This window comes from Saccostrea echinata, unplaced genomic scaffold (genome assembly GCF_033153115.1).
Source record: "Saccostrea echinata isolate AGI-Se365-2 ecotype Australia unplaced genomic scaffold, CSIRO_AGI_Sech_v1 ptg000047l, whole genome shotgun sequence".
NCBI classification, from domain to species: domain Eukaryota; kingdom Metazoa; phylum Mollusca; class Bivalvia; order Ostreida; family Ostreidae; genus Saccostrea; species Saccostrea echinata.
Window position 1 is genome coordinate 14,307,813 of NW_026889796.1, and position 8,592 is coordinate 14,316,404.

At 34.7% G+C, this 8,592-nt stretch overlaps 1 pseudogene; it reads right to left on the reverse strand.

Annotated features, from left to right (window-relative positions):
* Positions 1-6,075: 6,075 nt before the first annotated feature.
* On the reverse strand, positions 6,076-8,439 carry LOC133202689 (uncharacterized; annotated as a pseudogene).
* Between the last annotated feature and the right edge of the window lie 153 nt (positions 8,440-8,592).

Genomic DNA, 8,592 nt, shown 5'->3' on the forward strand with positions numbered 1-8,592 from the left:
AAAATAATGTTTACTGCAACTAATTAAGCTATCTCCACTAACAATGCGAATATAACAACTATAAATAAAGATTCCCGAAGTGTACCTTTTTATCATTACAAGTCTCATGCAACAATTCTTATAGATAAATAGATGATCTATGAGTTGAGCCTTTACTTAAAAAAGAACAATATTTACGAAATTGACGTAAGAAAATACTTGAGCCTTTGTGGATAGACAGGCATGTTCACGAAGTTATGTTAGACTATGTCCTAAGATTAACCTAAGTTTGTTGTCATATCTTTTTAGGCCCATAGGTATCTAGGGATAACAATTCTTCCAATGTAATTTGCATTTTTTTTTTTGCTTGTCAAGGGATTAATTAAGAACATTCCATGGTCATATCTTAGAAATGTTTCGTAAACATACCATCCAGTTGATAAAATTCGAATTTTCGAATTAAAAAATGTATTTTAAAAAATCGAATGTGATACCTAGATGCATGCAAACAAATTTAAACAAAATCACACCATGTTTTAGGCAATCTCTGGTCCCGTTGGACCCCCATCGCCCATACTTGGAGGTCATTGAAGTATTTTGAATATTTTAATCTCCCGAAAGAAATTTCACAGAGCTCAATTTAATTGCATTAAATATTATAGTTGGAATTATTTTCTTCATCAATAGTTTATGGCTAGAAAACTCAAATGTCATATTTTAGTTGGATCCCTCCAGCGTCTGTCATTGTCTTTGAAACAGGTCATAGCCTAGTGGTACATGTAGGGCGTCCGCTTTGTTGATCAGGAGTATCGATTCCCGTTTGCTGCGTCGCCTCAAACCTAAGACGTTAACATTGCTTTGCCAAGCTCCCGGTATTAGAAGTGAAAGTCTGGGTCTTTCGGATGAGACCTTAAGAACCGAGGTCCCGTGTCATGGTAGGCGTGGGCACGATAAAGAATCCTCACTGCTCAATGGTTCTTAGTGCCGAGTTTAGGTCTATGGTGACGACTCTATATGAGTGAAAATTCTCGATTCTCGAATAGGACGTTAGACAACATACAATCAATCAACACTAGTTTTTAAATTTTAGTAAACAGAGGGTGTCATGTTCAGAAGTAATTTATTCATAAATTAATGACGCACGCAGGAAGCCTTGTTTAGAATTCCTTTTCACCCAGGCACGAGCAAAACTTGTCAAATTACACGTTCATATCCCTTTGAAAAGTTGTTCAAAGATATTTTCAAAGATAAACAATGAAATTGCACGTTACTTTTCAATAAATCAATTATTAGCGCTTACTTTCGAAAGCACTCCTTCGAAATATCACAGAGTAAAGTGCAATGCATTGTTGAATTTTGTATGGCCTTGAAGGATGGGCTTAAAGACAAAATCTGTTTTATTCATTAGTAAGATTTGCTTGCTGTTGCACAACTTTTGGTGGTTATATCAACTTTGGAGGATTTTCTTGTCCAGACGGTCACAAATCCTGGTTTAATACTGTCAGCTTTCTATACAAACACCATGCTTAAGAAAAAAAAAATGATATCAAGAATTCGACCTTTTTTATATCAGAAAATGATTTTTTTATCAGCAAGACAGTTTTTTGACATCAGAAATGGAGATAGACATTCAGATAAAAAATGAAATTCTTGATATGATTTTTACATATCAGAAAATATGTGTAATTTATTAATCGATATTACTTCAATAAATTCTCATTGGGATGTTCCTCTTATCTTTCAGTCTTATGTTCAATTCGGTCTAAATAATTGCGGGATAGATAGTCTCAATACCCTATGTTTATAATTTTTACACGAATGAATGCAAAGTAGTGAATAAAAAAATCTGCATTTCCATAACTTGGCAACTAATGAAATTGAAATGTCACTTACATTTATCCACAAGCAATGAAAAAGGACAAAGCTCAAGCAAACATTCTGCGTCAATCGTAATCCTTTGGTGTCATTCTGTAAAATGTATACCGAAGAAAACGGAACAATATGCCTCTGCGGCGTTCCGCATGATGCATTCGTGAAATTTGAAGATTAGAATATTACATAATAAAAGAAAACTGATGGCTAAAATAACAATCAATATGCCAGTCTGCACTTGGATATCTTTTCACAATTACTCAATTTTTTTTATTAAAAAATTAACGAATCATAGCTCAAACGGAGACGCTTAGTTGGCGCCCAACATAACAACACGTTAATCCCCCAAACGTCAATCAATATTTTTTTAATTCTATTTTAATTTCGTTATGGGGGAGGGGAGGGAGTGTTGACGGCTTCTGTACCTGGCATAAATTTGTAAACATGTTTTCAATCAATATCTGTCCAGAGATAAAACTATAAAAAGGTGTATATGTATATATATCGATTTATGAGCAATTTAAATTTAAACAGTAATTAAGGAACCTCTGAACACCAAAAAAAACTCATTTGGTTTTGGGGAGTATATATTTTGTTCATATAATTCATTATCAACATAGGGTTACGTTTTGACTAGATACAAAGAATTATCAAATGTGTCCTCTTTGGTTCTCTTCCTAAGAATCACGCTTTAAATGAAACCAAATAAACCTGAATAACAACAATGACACTACAAAGACAAGGAACAGACAACTAACCAAAATCCATAAAATATTCTTTTCCATAGTTAATTTCTAGATACTGACAGTAAACAAAATAATATATATTATAAAATATAACAAAAGAATCAACTATAATAAATTAGTAAATCACCCGACAAAATGCATATTTTGGATGAACTACTGATTTCCCAAAAGTAAAATCTTAAGTTTGCAGACTTTAGGATTCCTGAGATTGCAGACTGAGTAGTTAAACGAACAATTCCTGTTGTGTCCGACAAAGTCTGCAACTACCAAAACACTTTTAAAAGTCACCAAACATTTTAAAATAGCAGACCCAACACAACAAAGACACTTGTATTACTTTTGGTTCCAGACAAAAATTTAGATACAATATAGCTAGCCAAACACTCGAGGGAACTGGTCAATGAGCGGTGTGGTCTAATTAACAAACAATGTACTTGTTTCCTGACAAATGAATTACACTGAGCGTAAACGAAATGATCGTTGAATGACAAAATATGTGGCAAGTCATCAGAAAAATAATCTAAATGTAAGAAAAGAATATAAGCCCACACTTCACTTCACTATGCACCTTTATATATAAACACAACACCTTAATTAATATGCATTGTAGCGCACCGAGCAGGTTGACGCCAGGTTTATTATATTGAATATATTCAAATATACAAACAAAGCAGTTTTGATATAACATTAGGCCCACATACTAAAAAGCAAAAACACAAAAAGCGAATTTTAATAATAATGCAATACAATTTAAAGCCTCCTCCGCCGCCCAGGAAAAACCATAGATAAAAAACAAATATTTTGAAGAAACTATGGAAACCTGTGTGTCCGCGGCAAATTGCAGAGTAAGCGAAAAAGTTGAGTGGCGGATCCTCACTCATGTTTTAAACATCCAAAAAAAAAAAATTCTAAATTTATGAAAATATAAATTTTACTATTGTATTTATAAAAAATAAAAAACACGACTTGCTCGGGATAGCGTGCGCTAGAAAGTGAACTCTTACTAACCACCCGTAAATACAATCGAACACGTTTTCTCAATACCGACATTTCATTGGCTGAAACCTACATAACAATTTCACCTTAGTAACACCACACTTTCGTATTCGTTTACATGTCGTCAGGACAATTATTTTTCGCTATACTTCGTAACGCGAAAAAATGTAAGTCCACACTTCACTTCACTGTGCACCTTTATATATAAACACAACACCTTAATTAATATGCATTGTAGCGCACCGAGCAGGTTGACGATAGACATTACCAAAGAAAGGGAGAGAAAAGAGCGAGAGAAAAATATATGTATAACTCACAACAACAATTGTTTTGACACATGTAACCTTTTTTCTAAAGAGTCTTTAACATAAACATTTTTGCTAGACACAGATTTCCATCGCCCGTGCCTTTGTAAACACCTTTCATTAACACCAACATTTGCAGCAGCAGTTGCACCTCCTGATCTAAGAGAATGGAGACCAATATTTAAATTTGGAGCTACTGTTTTTAAAAAAGTAACAATGTTTTGCTTTGCTGCAGTATAACTAAGCTTCTTATTTTTAACTATTAATTTTGAAAAACCATTACTTCTAAAAGCGGGTTTAAAAATAAAATGATCAGAACATAAATCAATTCCCGCCTCTTTTGTATAACGTAGAAACATGGCATATGGACAAGCGCTTGTGGTACCTTTTGCAATAAGTACTTCATTTCCATTTCTATATTGATCGTTTTTACATTTTTCAATAATAATTTTTAAATAATTTTGTTCAACAATGATATTATTGCATTTCAAAGAACTCAGTTTGTCAAATCTCAAAAAACCAGCAAAAGCGATCAAAATCATAGTTAAATTTCTCAATAAAAGAACATCTGTACTGTCAGTATACAAATCACACAAATCTTGTAACATCTGACGGTCGACTGGATCTTTCCTGCGCACCGGTCTACCAGTTAAACGTTTTGCTGATTCCTGTAATGATTTCACGAAGGAATTTTCGGTAGGATCTGGATAACCACTAATTTCATGCATCCATTTAATCGAATAAATAGCACTGTTCACTGTAGAATACGACGCACCAGAATCTAGCAAATAAGTAATATATAATGCAACGTGTACCGGCTGCGCTGGAATTTCACTCTGCTCGTGCTCATTTATGAACTTCTTCCATCGTTGAAAATTATGTTTGTAGGCCTTGTTGGTGCCGTCACTCTTCGATGATATGAGATATCCACACATATGCTCACTGAAAGACCCCAGCTTACTGCACAATGAAATGCCACTATCAGTAACTGCTTTGTTTATATGTAACTGCACTCCTAATCCTGGAAAAAATATTCATTACCATTAAAATATATTCATAATCTTGTGCACTGTCAATTTTAGAATTGGATCCTCAATACCAACATCTTAAATTTCAATGGAAATTTTGCAAATACTGATTTGTTACTCTTGCCATGCGTTACCAATTTTTCATTAGGCAAATAATCATAAAATTTAACAAAATGTTTGAAACAGTTTCCCTCAAATATCAAAGGCCAATATGGAGATGACTTCCACTCTGGAATAATCAACGTTCCTGAGGCCTTTTCCGCTACCATTTTGTTAATAACTCTAGGTATAAAACTGGGCGGGGGAACTAACCAATTATTTTCACTTACCCATACCTGTGTAAAAGCGTCAATTGCCTCTGTACCAGGACACCAATATTTTGAATTGAATCTTTCACATTTTTTATTGTAATGAGTTGCAAACCTATCAACAGTATGAACTCCCCACAATTTCTCATAAATGTCAAATACCTCATCGTTAACTGACCAATCATCCATGTCAGTTACACGACTCAAAAAATCTGCCCTTTTGTTTTCATTTCTAGGCTTCCATACATTTTGAACCTGAACACTGTTTTCACTAGAAGTCTCAAATATTTGATTTGCAATGATTTGTAAATATGGCTTTTTGCTCCAAACTTGCATAATTTTTGAAACGTTTTTACTGTCCGAAATTACATTTACCTTTGTGTTTTCAATGATATTGACTTCACTTTTCATAACCCTGTTAACAGTTTCAAGCTCTCTCCATGTTGAGCTCTGCATCGCTTCTTCTTCTGTCCAATTTCCAACTACACTACCCATAAAAACATTTTCATTTCTCTCATTCAAACTTTCAAAATAACCACCAAAGCCTACATCTGAGGCATCGCAATATAAATACAAATTGCATACATCTGATGTGCTTACCAAATCAATTGAACAACCATTTTCATTCAATGTTGACACACTTCTGCGCCAAAACTCAATTTCTTTCAAAGCTTCCGCAGTTATTTTTACCTGAGCTTCCCAGCTAGCTTTGCTTGATATGCAGTAATATAAAAATCTTGTTCTCATTCTAACAATATCACCAAAAATGACTTTCATGGATATTATTTGACCAACAATTTTAGCCAAAAATTTTACATGAAAATAAAGAGCATTTTTCTGTACTTGGCAGTGTAAAGCATCTAAGCAAGAATTTAAACGATGAATTCTGTCACCACTGATGTGAACTTGACCTTTTTCTGTATTCCACTGTAGACCTAACTATAAACAATTTTGACTTGGAACCCAATTACATTTTTCTTCTGCAAACAAGAAGCCCAAATTTTGAAAAATGTGTTTTATTGAATTACTTGCATTTGATGCCTCATCAAAATTTCTGCCTGCAGCTATACCGTCATCTAAAAATGTAATAATCTTTATTCCTTCTGACCTTAAGCGTTTCACGGGTTCTCGAAGAACTTTAGAAAATATGTACCCTGCTGTAGAAATGCCAAAAGGTAGTACATTAAAAACAAAATAAGAAACTTATCCATTTTCTTTCCATGAAAACCCTAAATATTGTCGATGTTCCTCGTATATTTCTAAATGATGATAAGCTGATTTTAGGTCAAAAGTAAACATAAAATCTCCGACTTTAAGCATTTCCTTTGCTGTCATAGCATCCTCGTATCTAAACTTAAACTTGTGTAAATGAGGATTAATATGTCTACAATCAAGTACCAACCTTGACTTACCGTTTCTATTTTTAGCCACAGTCAAAGGATTTACAACTGTAGGTTTTTCAGACACCCGTGACACACACCCCTTTTCTACCAAATTTTTGATCTCACCTGTGACGAAATCTGGTTCATCTCTCGCTGACCTATTGTTGTTTAATTCAATAGCCACAGGGTTAGTTTCGAATGGAATTCTATAACCTGACTTTATCACATCCAAGACTTTTTTACCTGTTCCAATTTTCTCCCACTCATCGTAGTGTGATCTTAAGCGACCAACTGGAGATTTTTTATTTATTATATCATTAAAATGTGCCAAAGAGCTAGGTTCACTTTATGCATAAAATGGCCCTGTAGATATACCAATTTATTGACTAATACTCCATATACCATTTTCAACATTATTATAAAGTAGAGACTTGGTGCTTTCAGTTTATACAACAGAATTTCCTTTGAAGAGTCCAGGCATTGAAAAACAGGTTGTGTGAAATTGCAATGTTATTGAATTTCGCAGAAAACAGGTGTTTTTGAAAACCTTCAGCAAAGAATTAAAATATGAGCACACCCCTCGATCCATAAATTAAAATATGTTTTATAATCTTCATTAACAGTTCTTTTACAATATATTTACACATTTTGGATCGGAGGTTGTGCCGTATATGAACTATTGAAAAATGGCATCATAATTTGGCTATTTTTGAAGAAATATTCAGGATATGAGAATAATGACGCAATTCATGACGTCATAATGCATTGACTAGAAAGAAAATTACGTCATTTTCAGTATATATTCATTCACCTAGTGCTCAAGTATTATTTACTGCTTTGTTGACTAAAACTCTACAGTTTTGAATTTTCAGAAATTCACAGGGCCAAAAAAGGCCCTAAGTGGCTCTTGCTCTTTGAAATAGATAAAAGATCAGCTAAGTTTTCACTTATCTTATTTGATTTGTCATCTTTCTTTGTGCAATCTCGACTCCAGTGCCCCTTTGCCCCGCAGTCAAAACGTCTGCCGGGTTTTCCACTGCTCGTTGACTTCTCGTCAGTCTCCATGCGAGTGGCTGTTGCCGGTTTCTTTTGATAGGGTTCAAATCTAGATCGCTTCCTCCCGTTGAAAACTTTCCTCTCGGCCCTCATCTGTGCTCTGTACATCTTCTTCTCATCATCCGAATCGTCTGCTATCGGGTTGGCTTCGTACTCTTGAACCACTCTCCAACCGAGCTGCGACGAATCGGCTAACTTAATAACTTTTTGACGATTCTTAACCAATTCTATACCTTCAGCGATACTGCTTTTGGTTGACTCCACTCCGTCGTCGCTGTTCAAATGCTCCCTGGCCTCCTTCAATTTGGTTAGAACCTTTCGCTTCATGCTTATATTGGTTCTCATTTCCTTTTTTACGGAAAACATAATGCTCATTCAAATTTTCCTCAATTTTGCTAATTTGAGATGTGGAAATTTGCTGAATGTTTTGTTGGAATACCGTCAAACGGCTGTCCATCATATCTTTTAGATTTTCTAACAATTCCGACTGTTGACGAGACACAGCTCGATTAACTTCTTCAGAAATTGCACTCTGTACCTGCCTGGCGTCCATGACCAAAACACGACTTGCTCGGGATAGCGTGCGCTAGAAAGTGAACTCTTACTAACCACCCGTAAATACAATCGAACACGTTTTCTCAATACCGACATTTCATTGGCTGAAACCTACATAACAATTTCACCTTAGTAACACCACACTTTCGTATTCGTTTACATGTCGTCAGGACAATTATTTTTCGCTATACTTCGTAACGCGAAAAAATGTAATTTTTTGAGAATTCATGAGGTACATGAACTACAACGCTTCACGCCTGTATATTTATCATGAAGCGCATTAGCGCTTCATGAAAATACCGGCCTGAAGCGTCGTTGTTCACGTCCTCATGAATTCTCAAAATATAAATTCATTTCTTAATTGA